The sequence below is a fragment of the Ovis canadensis genome, chromosome 2, assembly GCF_042477335.2.
Source record: "Ovis canadensis isolate MfBH-ARS-UI-01 breed Bighorn chromosome 2, ARS-UI_OviCan_v2, whole genome shotgun sequence".
NCBI classification, from domain to species: Eukaryota; Metazoa; Chordata; class Mammalia; order Artiodactyla; family Bovidae; genus Ovis; species Ovis canadensis.
Window position 1 is genome coordinate 100,109,823 of NC_091246.1, and position 14,980 is coordinate 100,124,802.

Here is a 14,980-nt window from a genome sequence, read left to right on the forward strand (position 1 = left end):
AAATAGATTTAAGGACCTAGATCTGATAGATAGAGTGCCTGATGAACTATGGAATGAGGTTCCATTCCATTGTACAGGAGACAGGGATCAAGATCATCCCCCTGGAAAAGAAGTGCAAAAACCCATAATGGCTGTCTGGGGAGGGCTTACAAATAGCTGTGAAAAGAAGAGAAGCGAAAAGTAAAGGAGAAAAAGAAAGATATAAGCATCTGAATGCAGAGTTCCAAAGAATAGCAAGAAGAGATAAGAAAGCCTTCTTCAGTGATCAATGCAAAGAAATAGAGGAAAACAACAGAATGAGAAAGACTAGAGATCTCTTCAAGAAAATTAGAGATAGCAAGGGAACATTTCATGCAAAGATGAGCTCGATAAAGGACAGAAATGGTATGGACCTAACAGAAGCAGAAGATATTAAGAAGAGGTGGCAAGAATACACAGAAGCACTGTACAAAAAAGATCTTTATGACCCAGATAATCACGATGATGTGATCACTCAACTAGAGCCAGACATTGCCGGGAGCCAGCGTGAGGAATCCCATCCGTGACAAGGTCATGAGAAAGGAAGCCTGACAAAACGCAAGGACGTGATCACGTTTCAGGGGCTCCCCCTGGTATTTCCCAAGCATGTACTCCAAAAAACCAAAAATCTGCCAGCTTTTGTACTCTGCTCTTCTGATATTCTCTGGAAAAAGTCAAACCAGGGCTTTAGTCTTCTGCATTTGAAAGGGATGTTTCAGTTAAACCCCTCCGATAGCTCTCTAGCTTGCCTAACAGGTTCCCCAGACCACTTACAGCTTGTGAATTGCTTACAGCCCCTCAACTGTGAGATGCAAACTGCTTAAAAGCATCTTAAAGATACAGAGCCTTTTCTAAAGAGCTAAAAATCATATTGGTAGAGGGTTTTCACTGTTGACTCAATGACCGCTGCCAGGCCTCCTCCATATTCTTTATCTTTTAGGCACCTGGGAGGATGTTAATCAATGTAAACGGGATATGGAAAAAGATATATAGTAGTTTTGATGTTACCAACTCTAGACTTTTGAGTTAATTACTTTTCTCTTTGTTATCTATCACTGCACTCCTCTTGTGTCCTTGCTATGTAAGAATGTAACTTTATTTAGTGCTTTCTGAGAGTGGCACCAGACTTTGGGAAGATCAACACAAATAAGTCTTCTGGTTGACAAACCCTTATCAGAAAAAAGGCTGTAAAATGTTAATTGGCCCTTTTGGTCAAAAGATGATGTAAATTACCTAAGACTTGTGTACACAACTAGGCATGCAGAGAGAAAAGCCTGGTTTTGATAAGAGTCTGGGCTGCTAATGCTGCATAACTTTGGGTTACGCATTGATCTCTATGTACAATCAAAAAGTATAAAAGGCCTTATTAACAATAAGGGATGGGGCCAGTTGCTGGACTGGTTTCCCCTGTGTCTCCTCTCTAATTTCTGGCTGAATTCCCATCTGGGGTGTGGAGGCTCACCATGTCTACTTACTTGCCCTGGTTTTAAGATCCACATGAGGGGGAGCCCAAGGTGGGGCACCCCCCAATATTCAAGAGGACACTGGTGGCCTAATGTAGATGGTGCAAGCTCCTTGTCTGGAACTTTATTGGCTTCCAACATAAACCAAGTTATTCAGCCTTCTTTCTCCACTTAATTTTCCTACTACACTATTTCTTCCTAATCTAATATTATATTAATAAATAAATAAGTTTTCCTCACCAACGCCGTCTCTGCTTCGAATTCCCTGGATCCACCGGGGCTGGACCCCGGCAAGACATCCTGGAATGTGAAGTCAAGTAGGCCTTAGAAAGCATCACTACGAACAAAGCTAGTCGAGGTGATGGAATTACAGTTGAGCTATTTCAAATTCCGAAAGATGATGCTGCCAAAGTGCTGCACTCAATATGCCAGTAAATCTGGAAAACTCAGCAGTGGCCACAGGACTGGAAAAAGTCCATTTTCATTCCAATCCCAAAGAAAGACAGTGCCAAAGAATGCTCAAACTACTGCACAATTGCACTCATCTCACATGCTATTAAAGTACTGCTCAAAATTCTCCAAGACAGGCTTCAGCAATACGTGAACCAAGAACTTCCTGATGTTCAAGCTGGTTTTAAAAAAGGCAGAGGAACCAGAGATCAAATAGCCAACATCTGCTGGATCATGGAAAAAGCAAGAGAGTTCCAGAAAAACATATATTTCTGCTTTATTGGCTATGCCAAAGCCTTTGACGGTGTGGATCACAATAAACTGTGGAAAATTCTGGAAGAGATGGGAATATCAGACCACCTAACCTGCCTCTTGAGAAACCTATATGCAGGTCAGGAAGCAACAGTTAGAACTGGACATGGAAAAACAGACTGGTTCCAAATAGGAAAAGGACTACGTCAAGGCTGCATATTGTCACCCTGCTTATTTAACTTATATGCAGAGTACATCATGAGAAACGCTGGACTGGAAGAAACACAAGCTGGAATCAAGATTGCCGGGAGAAATATCAATCACCTCAGACATGCAGATGACACCACCTTTATGGCAGAAACTGAAGAGGAACTAAAAAGTCTCTTGCTGAAAGTGAAAGAGGAGAGTGAAAAAGTTGGCTTAAAGCTCAACATTCAGAAAACGAAGATCATGGCATCTGGTCCCATTACTTCATGGGAAATAGATGGGGAAACAGTGGAAACAGTGTCAGGCTTTATTTTTGGGGGGCTCCAAAAATCATTGCAGATGGTGACTGCAGCCATGAAATTAAAAGCCGCTTACTCCTTGGAAGGAAAGTTATGACCAACCTAGAGAGCATATTCAAAACATAGACATTTCTTTGCCCACTAAGGTCCATCTAGTCAAGGCTATGGTTTTTCCTGTGGTCATGTATGGATGTAAGAGTTGGACTGTGAAGAAGGCTGAGTGCCGAAGAATTGATGCTTGTGAACTGTGGTGTTGGAGAAGACTCTTGAGAGTCCCTTGGACTGCAAGGAGATCCAACCAGTCCATTCTAAAGGAGATCAGCCCTGGGATTTCTTTGGAAGGAATGATGCTAAAGCTGAAATTCCAGTACTTTGTCCACTTCATGCAAAGATTTGACTCATTGGAAAATACTCTGATGCTGGGAGGGATTGGGGGCAGGAGGAGAAGGGGATGACAGAGGAGGAGATGGCTGGATGACATAACTGACTCGATGGACGTGAGTTGAGTGAACTCCAGGGTTGGTGATGAACAGGGAGGCCTGGCGTGCTGCGATTCAAGGGGTCGCAAAGAGTCGGACACGACTGAGTAACTGAACAGAGAGAGGAAAAAGTTATATGAATTTTTGCATAAAATATTCCTAGTCAATCACCGATCAACTAGAGAGAAAAGCCATAGGATATGTATGTGTGTAAACATAAACTATATAGAGATATATACTGTGTGTTTGCAAGCGTGTGTGTGTGTGTGTGTGTGCGCAGATCTATACAGATGGATAGAGAGAGAGAAAGAGAAACAGAGACAGAGTAGGGAGAGGGAGGTATTTCGTTATGCTATAAAGCGAGTTGGCTAAACAAGTCCAATTCATAGGTCAACAGCAATCAAACAGGAGGGCAATCATAAGCACAATGGAATTTACAGACAATTATAGGCACAGGTGAAAGCTGCTGTCCACAGGTAAAAATTCTGTTTCTTTTCCTCTTCCTATATCTCATGGAGAAATCTCAGTGATATTATAAGGCCTTTTGACTTATTTCAGTTATGAAAAATTCTATTCAAACACTATGAGAATCTTTTTTTAAAAGTAAATGTTTTAAATAAGCCACTAAACTATTTGTCATAGAAGAGTTTTCTAAGAGCTTCAAAATCTAACAAATTTATACTGTGAAAAATCCAGGTTTTTGCTTTATATTTAAATTAGTTTTGTGATATGCTTCCTTCAGTGCCTTCTCAATCTATTGGACATATTTTGTCTTAAAGAAATTCCCAGTTTAGTTTAATATGTCATTAATTTTGAAATTGTAACGGTCTCAGATGTTCTTTTTTTTTTTTAGTCTGTCATAAATAATTTTAAACTCATGTGAAAAAGAATCTACCACAATGGACAGTGTTTCAACTATATTAGATAGAAAATTTAGATATACTGGGATTTGTAAACAAGAGACTAATGTTTCCTATACTGCTATTTTCTCATGCAAAGAGTTGACTCATTGGAAAAGACTCTGATGCTGGGAGGGATTGGGGGCAGGAGGAGAATGGGTATGACAGAGGATGAGATGGCTGGATGGCATCACCAACTCGATGGATGTGAATTTGAGTGAACTCTGGGAGTTGGTGATGGACAGGGAGGCCTGGAGTGCTGCAATTCATGCAGTCACAAAGAGTCGGACACAACTGAGTGACTGAACTGAACCGATGTTCTAGTGTGTGAAAAAGTGAAAGTGAAAGTCTCTCAGTCATGTCCCACTCTTTGTGACCTCATGGACTATACCATCCATGGAATTCTCAGACCAGAACACTGGAGTGGATAGCCTTTCCCTTCTCCAGGGGATCTTCGCAACCCAGAAATCAAACCCAGGTCTCCATTGCAGGCAAATTCTTTACCAGCTGAGCCACAAGGGAAGCCCAAGTACACTGGAGTGGCTTGCCATTACCTTCGCCAGGGGATCTCCCAACACAGGAATTGAACTGGGGTTTCCTGCATTGCAGGCAGATTCTTTACCAACCAAGCTATCTAATAGATACTAAAAGCTAAAATATGTTTGTATTCACTTTTTCTTTTTTGAATCATTCTATCCCATGGATGGAGGAGCCTAGTGGGCTGCAGTCCATGGGGTCTCTAAGAGTCGGACATGACTAAGCGACTTCACTTTCACTTTTCACTTCCATGCATTGGCAACCCACTCCAGTGTTTTTGCCTGGAGAATACCAGGGATGGGGAAGCCTGGTGGGCTGCTGTCTATGGGGTCGCATCAAGTCTGACACGACTGAAACAACTTAGCAGCAGCAGCATAGGCACGGATGTTATTGTTTAGTTGCTAAATCGTCTGATTCTCTGCGAACCCATGGACTATAGCATGCCAGGCTCTTACATCCACGGGATTACCCAGGTAATCATACTGGGCTGGGTTACCATTTCCTTACTGACCCAGGGGTGCAACCTGTGGCTCCTGCATTGGTAGGCAGATTCTGCAGCCCTGAGCTACCAGGGAAGTCCTTGTTGTTTTAATGTTTGGGTTCATGTATGGAAATAATACAATAAATAATTATAAGAATATAATTATTGGAATAATTACAAGAAATAATCCCCAGTAAATCAAACTATAGAAAGAAATAAAAATTTAAAATACTTTAAAATATTTAATTCTGAAACAATTTAAAATATTTAGTTTTTAAATGAGCTGTGGAAGAGTTTTGCAAGTTTTATTGAACTGTTAACTCCAACTTAAGATTTTATTGAAATCAAAAGAATGTTTGGAAATATTTAATAGTCAAAGAAAATAAGTTAATGGTAATTCAGTTCATATTTCTCACTACTATCACACTGCTTATGAGAAGTTAAATTTGAATCTACCAGGAAAGGAAAATCTAATTTGTGAACAAGCTAGAAAAGTATAACATTAAAACTTTTTATAATAAAAATCAAGAATAAAGCCCTTATACATTATTAAGCTGCAGAAATATTCATTGTAATAAAGAGAATAATGAAAATTGGCTATATGTCTAACAATGAAAAAATGGAGAATGTTTTGTTGATATTCATACATTTAGATTTGTTTTCAATTCATATAATATTGTTTTTTAATATTGTTAATATTGAGTTGAAACAAGAGTTGGGGAATTCACTTAGATATAATTTTGAAATAGGTCTGATTTTGCTTCAAAGTTTAATCTACTGTTCTAAAAATGAAAATCTACTTTTTATGAAAGTGAATGAAAATTTCAAAGAATGATGCTGCATACTTAATTCAGTCACTGAAAAATATATGTCTGAAACAACTTGATTATGTGAATCAATTTTTTTCAAATGTAAATATTATGACATCTAAATACAGAACCAATATTTCTATTGAATGTTTATGTTGTGCTCAGGCATGTCCAACTCTTTGCAGTCCCTTTGACTGTGGCCTATCAGGCTCCTCTGTCCATGGAATTTTACGGGCAAGAATATTGGAACAGGTTGCCATTTCCTTTTCCAGAGGATCTTCCCAACCCAGGAACAGAACATGCATCTCTTTGTTTCCTGCATTGCAGGTGGATTCTTTACCACTAGTGCCACCTGAGAAGCCCAACTGAATGTCTAGTACTCAAAGTAAATGGGTTGTAAATATAAAACACTCATTACAAAGATTTTCCCCAGCATCAGGGACTTTTCCAATAAGATGTCTATTTCGCATCAGATAACTAAAATACTGGAGCTTCAGCTTCAGCATCAGTCCTTCCAGTCAATATTCAGGGGTGATTTCCCTTAAGATGGACTGGTTTCATTTCCTTGCTGTCCAAGGGACATTCGGGAGTCTTATCCAGCACCACAGTTGGAAGGCATCAATTCTTTGGCATGCTGCCTTCTTTAAAGTCCAGCTCTCACAACCCCATGTGACCACTGGGAAGACCATACCCTTGGACTACACAGATCCTTGTTGGTAGAATAATGCCTCTGCTTTTCAACACACTGTCCAGGTTTGTCATAGCTTTCCTACCAAGAAGTGATCATCTTCTGATTTCATGGCTGCAGTCACCATCTGTAGTGATGTCAGAGCCCAAGAAGAGGAAATCTGTCACTATTTTCACCTTTTCCCCTTCTATTTGCCATGGAACTATGGCGGCGGATGCCATGATCTTAGTTTTTTGTTTTCTAATAATTAGTCTTAGCTGTCTCTTTCACACTTCTCCTTCACCCTCATTAGGAAGCTCTTTAGTTTCTCTTCACTAATGGAACACTATTCAGCCATAAAAATAATGCATATGAGTCTGTTCTAGTGAGGTAGATGAACCTAGAGTGAGTTATACTGAGTGAAGTAGATCAGAAAGAGAAAAACAAATATTGTATATCAGTGCATATATATGGAATCTAGAAAAAATGGTATTGATGAACCTATTTGCAGGGAAGGTATAGAGACCCAGACATAGATAACTGACTTGTGGACACAGTGGGGGAAGGAGAGATGGAATGAATGGATAAAGTAGCATAGACATATATATTATAAACTACCATGTGTAAAATAGATAGCTAGTGAGAAGTTGCTATAGTACACAGGGAGCCCAGCCAGGCACTCAGATTATCTAGTGAGGTTGGATGGGAGGAAGCTCAGGAGAGAGGCTCAAGAGGAAGGTGAGCCTCCCTCTTGGTCATATATGTACATATATGTACAATTATGACTGATTTGTGTTGTTTTATGGCAGAAACTATTCCAACACTGTAAAGCAATTTTCCTCCAATTAAAAAATAAGCTAAAGATAATTAAATTACCAACAAAAATATAGCAGAAAAATCCTTAACAGAGTTAAATACTGTACTAGAAAATCTTCACTTAGTGGAAAGGGAAGGAGTTAAGAAAGCACTGGGGCTTCTCTGGTGACTCAGACAAATAAACTATTTATTGTCTCTGGGTCGGGACAATTCCTTGAAGAAGGAAACAGCTACTCACTCCCATATCGTGAAGGGCTTCATGGACAGAGGAGTCTGGCAATCTACAGTCCATGGGCTCACAAAGAGTTGGATATGACTAAGCAACTAACATTTAAGGAAGAACAGAAAGGGATAAACATTAGGCATTTGTAAAATGGCAGACATAACTGTAACATCAGTAAGATTATTGAATGTGAATAGTTAAACAGTACAGGCAAAATGTAGAATTTGTCAGAGAGGATTAAAAACAAGACATATCTCTATGTTGTCTATTGGAGACAGACTTCAAATGCAACACTACAAATTGGCTGAAATTAAAAGAATGGAAAAAGAGATAACACGCAAACAGCAAACACATGGACGCTAAAGTCGTTATGCTAATATATGACGAAACAGACTTTAAAACCAAAGATGCTATTAGAGATTAGGGATTCATTTCTAAATTCTATGATAATATATCTAAAAGATTATAAATATACATTTTCCTAACAACAACTCAGAATGTAAAAAGCAAAAACTGGTATCACTAAAGGGAGAAATAATTCAACTCAGTCATAGTATCAGAGAATTCAATACTTCTCTTTAAGTAATGGATATAAAAACAATTAGAAATTAAAATAGAAAATAGAAGACTTTAAGAACATCATAAAAGCAACTAGATCTAACAACCAAGCACAGAATATTATAGTTGACAACAGCAGCCTACACATTCTTCTTAAGATCACAGAGAATATTCTATATAACAGGTGACATATTATTTCAATTAAATTTAAATTGAAATGATGTAAGTTTGTTTTCTGAACATTATTAAGTGAAATTAGAAATCAGTGACAGTAGAAAAATTGGAATTTGCAAATACGTGGAAATTTTTTTAAAAAGCTTCTAAATATGTATACTATCATGTAAGAATTGAATCGCCAGTCCATGTCTGATGTAGGGTGCAGTATGCTTGGGGCTGGTGCATGGGGATGACCCAGAGAGATGTTGTGGGGAGGGAGGTGGGAGGGGGGGTCATGTTTGGGAACGCATGTAAGAATTAAAGATTTTAAAATTAAAAAAAAATAAATAAAAAATTAAAAAAAAGCTTCTAAATAACTAATAGGTTAAAGATTAATATATAACAAATTAAAAATACATTCAGATGAAAAAATTAATATATAATATGCACAAATTTACCAGATTCACCTAAGGCAGTGCTTTGTGGCTCTGATTGCTTATATTAAAAAAAACAAACAAACAAAAAACAAAACAAGTCAATAACCTAACTTTGTAAGTTAAGAAATTAGAAAAAAAAAAAACTAAACTAAATATAAAGCAACAAAAGGGAAGTAATTATAAATACTAAAGTGAAAATGAAACAAACTGAGGATACAAAAACACTAGGGAAAATCAAGGAAATAAAAATTGATCATTTGTAATATCAACAAGAGTGACATAATTTTAGCTAGACTGATCAAGGAAAAGAGAGAGGAAAAAAATACTCAAGTGATTGAAACAATAGAAATTATTATTGACCTTTCAGAAATAAAAATGATTATATGAAACTATTGTGAGTAATTGTATGCCAACAAATTAAATAACTTGAATGAAACAGGTTGTTGTTGTTCAGCCACCAAATTCTGTCCAATTCTTTATGACCCCATGGACTGCAGCACGCCAGGGCTTCAAGAGCAGGAGGTAGAACTATGGACATTTTAAGGATGTATCCTGAAATCTATATGCTAGCCTTCCCCTTAGCTATTTTACCAAACTAATTGCAGGACCTGAAATACTGTAATAAGTCCAAAGAATTGAGTCTTTTATTTGGGCACAAATTTGGGACGCTATCAACAGCCTAGGCCCCAGATAACAACTGAAATTCCTTTAGTAAAGAACATAACAACTCACAAAGAGTGAATAGACTGTCAAGAGAAAACAACATAGAGAAAAGTAAAACTGATATTAAAGATATAAGCAGATTTGAAAGAAAGAAAACCTCAGAGTCATAATCAGGAAGCTACAGTCAGACTAATTAGACTATTGCGTTGGAACACCAATAATCAATCAAAATTCTAATGTTAAAATAGAATTAGACATAATAACTCAGAAATTCTGAAACTAAAGATAAATAAAGTTCAGTCACCTGACTGGATGATGACTGCCTTGATCCCTTCTGTCTCAGAAAACTGATTTAGTTATTAAGCAAATATGATCATAAATGTGTAGGTATTTACAGCCTTACTCCAAAGAAGTGATTAGCGTTACAAGGTAAGGAAAAATAATTTAACCTATCTCTATCTATCTATGTACTTACATACCTACCTACTTATATAAAATTAAGGACATTTAATGTTTGGAGTATGGTGAACTACAGTCATATTTTGGCCTATTTGGAATATCAAAGGACAAAGAAAGAACCCCAAATTTGATACCTGGAAAATATCTTATCCTGTCTTTTCTAGACACATTCAGCAAGCTAAATAGTATCTCTGTTACCCTGCACTGCCCACATATTCTAGAAGCCACAAATGTAGAGCAATAAAGCCTAAACATTTATAGTGTAAATGATCAAATAGCTTTGCACCTATTAACTAACTGACCTTTAATCGATCAGATTGAAACAAATATTATCTCTATTATGTAGCTGAGGCAACTGAAGAACAACCACAAAGTAAATTTCCTAAAATTATACAACCCCAGCTTGTAAATGACAGAGATAGGATCCAACTTTGTTCATCTGGCCCCAGGGCCTCCGCTGTCAATATTATACAGTTTCCCCTGATTATCTGAAATCCAGAAAAATCAGGACTTCTGTTGTTGCTGTTATGAAAACCAAAATAAAGAGTCATTTGAGGAAACAAGTGATCAAGAGCTTAAAATATTAAAGATAGATAAAAGATTAAAATATTTCTATGTAAGTGGAAACAAGGAAGTCATAGGTGAGATAATAAAGTTGGGTAATTGCGTATGTGAAGGAAGGTATTTTGATTTAAGTGAGTCCTCCTGACAAAAAGAGGGCACAGGCAAAGAGACAGAGAAAGACAAACAGAAAGCTCAAGGGCATGAGTAGGGTACTGATGGCTGACATTCTTATATTCATTAAAGAATAGATGCAGAAATGACTAACAGATTAAAGCTTATCTTTGAAAGCATCACTACGAACAAAGCTAGTGGAGGTAACAGAATTCCAGTTGAGCTGTTTCAAACCCTGAAAGATGATGCAGTGAAAGTCCTGCACTCAATATGCCAGTAAATCTGGAAAACTCAGCAGTGGCCACAGGACTGGAAAAGGTCCGTTTTCATTCCAATCGCAAAGAAAGGCAGTGCAAAATAATGCTCAAACTACTGCACAATTGCACTCATCTCACATGCTAGTAAAGAAATGCTCAAAGTTCTCCAAGCCAGGCTTCAGCAATACATGAACTTCCTGATGTTCAAGCTGGTTTTAGAAAAGGCAGAGGAACCAGAGATCAAAGTGCCAACATCCACTGGATCATGGAAAAAGCAAGAGAGTTCCAGAAAAACATCTATTTCTGCTTTATTGACTATTCCAAAACCTTTGACTGTGTGGATCACAATAAACGGTGGCAAATTCTGAAAGAGATGGGAACACCAGACCACCTGACCTGACTCTTGAGAAACCTATATGCAGGTCAGGATGCAACAGTTAGAACTGGACATGGAACAACAGACTGGTTCCAAATAGGAAAAGGAGTATGTCAAGGCTGTATATTGTCACCCTGCTTATTTAACTTCTATGCAGAGTACATCATGAGAAATGATGGACTGGAAGAAACACAAGCTGCAATCAAGATTGCCGGGAGAAATATCAATAACCACAGCATGCAGATAACACCACCTTTATGGCAGAAAGTGAGGAGGAACTAAAAAGCCTCTTGATGAAAGTGAAAGAGGAGAGTGAAAACTTTGGCTTAAAGCTCAACATTCAGAAAACGAAGATCATGGCATCCAGTCCCATCACTTCATGGGAAATAGATGGGGAAACAGTGAGAGACTTTATTTTGGGGGGCTCCCAAATCACTGCAGATGGTGACTGCAGCCATGAAATTAAAAGACACTTACTCTTTGGAAGAAAAGTTATGGCCAAACTAGACAGCATATTCAAAAGCAGAGACATTACTTTGCCGAGTAAGGTCCGTCTAGTCAAGGCTATGGTTTTTCCTGTGGTCATGTATGGATGTGAGACTTGGACTGTGAAGAAGACTGAGCACCGAAGAATTGATGCTTTTGAACTGTGGTGTTGGAGAAGACTCTTGAGAGTCCTTTGGACTGCAAGGAGATCCAACCAGTCCATTCTGAAGGAGATCAGCCCTGGGATTTCTTTGGAAGGAATGATGCTAAAGCTGAAACTCCAGTACTTTGGCCACCTCATGCGAAGAGTTGACTCACTGGAAAAGACTCTGATGCTGGGAGAGATTGGGGGCAGGAGGAGAAGGGGACGACAGAGGATGAGATGGCTGGATGGCATCACTGACTGGACGTGAGTCTGAGTGAACTCCGGGAATTGGTGATGGACAGGGAAGCTTGGCGTGCTGTGATTCATGGGGTCGCAAAGAGTCAGACAAGACTGAGCGACTGAACTGAACTGAACTTTATCCCCACCATGTCTTTAGATCTTCTTGATGACTAAGCCCACTGATAAAGAGTGTTTTCTTGTGTATCACAAATCATTTAACTGTGGATCTCAGCGACAACATCTTCTTCCACGCAATTCTTTCAGTTCTCCGTGTGGTTCTACTTCTGCGATTGCACTTGCTGATTCTCTTAGAATCATAGGTTGTTGACTCATTTAAACTTCCAATTCTACATGTACAGATCTTCCCACAGCTTTGAAGCTCTAATTCCCATATTAAATAATTTACTTCATAACTCACAATAGAGGTTGCTACCATGATAAAATATTTATCTACTAGGTATCCTTGTATACCTCACAAGGCAAGAAAATATTTCAACATTGAGTGTGATGTAGGTGTTTTGTAGATATATCTTAAAAGACTAAGAATGCTTCCATATCTAGTGTGCTGAGTGTCTTTTAAGAAATGATAATTTAATCAAATGAGTTTTATTCTTTTTTGAGATAACCATATGTTTTCTATACCGTATTCTCTTTGTAACAGGTAATCACATTGATTTGAATAATAAAGCTTAAATTCTTGGAATAAATCAGATATATTTATTATAACAATTCAATTTGCTAAAGTTTTGTTCATGAGTCTTTGTATCTATGTTCATGGGGTTTATTTTCCATTAATGTTCCTATAAGTATAATATCCTCAAGTTAGTATCAGAGTTAAACTGGTTTTAAATCTTAACTAATATTGGTGTTATATCTTCATTTAATGTCTGTAGTTTTTATGAATGGGAGACTTTTAAGCTGAAAATTCATTAGGTAAGAGATTATCCATATATTTTATTTCTTCTTCTCAGTTTTGGTAAGCTAAAACTTACCAAAGTTTTATTACTCAAAGAAATAAATCTATGTTTTTTCTGGATTTTCACATGTTTTGACATAAATTTCTTTATTATCTTTTTTATGCGGGGAGGGCTTGAAAATAGTGGTAAAACACCCATATGCAAACTTTTGCATGGATATAACATTTTCAAGTCCTTCGGGTAAATATCAAACAATTGCTGGATTATATGAAAATAGCTTGTTTAGTCTTATTAGAAACTGCAAACTGTCTTCCAAAGGTGGCTGTACCTTTTTGCATGCCCTCTAGGAATCAATGAGAACTCCAGTTGCTCCAAGGTCTCATTGAGGTCCACAACTCGGATAATTTCCTCTATGTCTCGGTGTCCCACCTGATGACCCAGGAGTTTCATCATGGCTTCTCGTAACTCACTGGTGGTTATCTCCCTGTCACCATTGGTGTCAAACTCTCGGAAGGCATCTCACAGTTCCTTTACTCCAATCTTATCTACTGTCTCTGCCAGGAGTTTAGGTCCCATCAGCTCCACAAAGTCATCAAAATCCACATGGTCACCCAGGTTCATATTGATCTGCTGAGACAGCTTGATGCACTCCATCTCGGTGGGCATGTAACCAGTGGTGCTCATGCAGTTATCCAGGTCCTGGCAGTTGATGTAGCCATCTTCGTCCTTGTCAAATTTTCTGATGGCCTCCCTGAGCTCTTCAATCTCCTCTAGCCGCAGAGATCTGTCAGGCTGCCTGTTCTCTGTGAAACCCTTATGCAGGAAGATGAAGGCTGGGTCCAGCAGGTTGTGCATGACCACAGAGTTCTGAGCCAGCATCAGGAGGGGCCTGGGAAACTCACCGCTGGCTGCCAGCCCCTCCTCACTCATCTGCACCACTGTGTAGCTGGTCTCCTCTTGGCTCATCTTCCTTGAGAGACAGACCAGTGGAGACTTGACACAGTTGTCCATCCTAAGCTGAGGCAGCCCCTTTCAGGATCCCTGGGTCCATGAAGGAGGCTCCCAGGGGCTATGAGACCTGAGTCTGGATCCCCGCCAACTCCAGCCTCCCTCTGCCTGCACCGTTCTTCCTCCAAGAATGGCTGAGTCCTCTCTCCTGTGCCTGTGCTCTCTTATTCTTCTGGCTGCTCCAGCTCCCTGATTTTTTTTTTTTTTTGATGGATTGTGTATGTGTTGCTGTATGCGAATTTAATTTTTTAGACACCTCCTTAAGGAGATGAAGGCAGGAGGGGAGAGTTCAGGCACAGAGAAAATCGCCTAGACAGCTGATGGCAGAGGGCAGCTGAGCTGGAGAAGGCTGTGGGATCATCTACCCAGCTGAATGGGTCTTTTAGATGTATCTGTCTTTCAGAAATATTTTCTCCCAGTATATGGCATGGCTTCTAATTCTCATCACATTGTCTTTTACTTGGTGGCTTTTTTTTTTTTTTTTTTTTGAGGCGGTAAGGTCTCTGTCACATTTTTTTTTTGTTTGTTTGCATGTTGCTATCCGGGTTTTGGGGTTTTTTTGTTTTGTTTTGTTTTGTGCTGCACACATTTTGATGTATCTTTCTGCTATCAACATATATATTTTTCTTACATTTTGTTTCACCACAACCTTGATTATTGAGATAATCCAAGATTGAACTTTAATCATTGAAAATGCTTATATACTAATAGTTCACATTTACTCCAAAATTATACCTATGTAGAGTCAATAAAATTGTATAAAATATATATTTAGGAAAAGTTATTTTGCTTTTGTTTTAAATGAGGGATAACTAGAGGTTTTCCCACCAAAGCACCAAAAGATGTAAAACTGGTAGATTTTGATCAAGCAAATTATATAAAGTCAAAGAATAATTGCTGTCAAGATTTATGTCTAAGTGTGGCTCATTTTTTAAGATACAGTTATCTAGGAGACAGCTATTACCTAAATAGCTGGGTATTCTTTAGTGTGAAAGCATGTTCT

At 38.4% G+C, this 14,980-nt stretch overlaps 1 pseudogene; it reads right to left on the reverse strand.

Moving 5' to 3' along the window:
- Positions 1-877: 877 nt before the first annotated feature.
- Positions 878-13,980, reverse strand: LOC138432397 (calcium-binding protein 1 pseudogene; annotated as a pseudogene).
- Between the last annotated feature and the right edge of the window lie 1,000 nt (positions 13,981-14,980).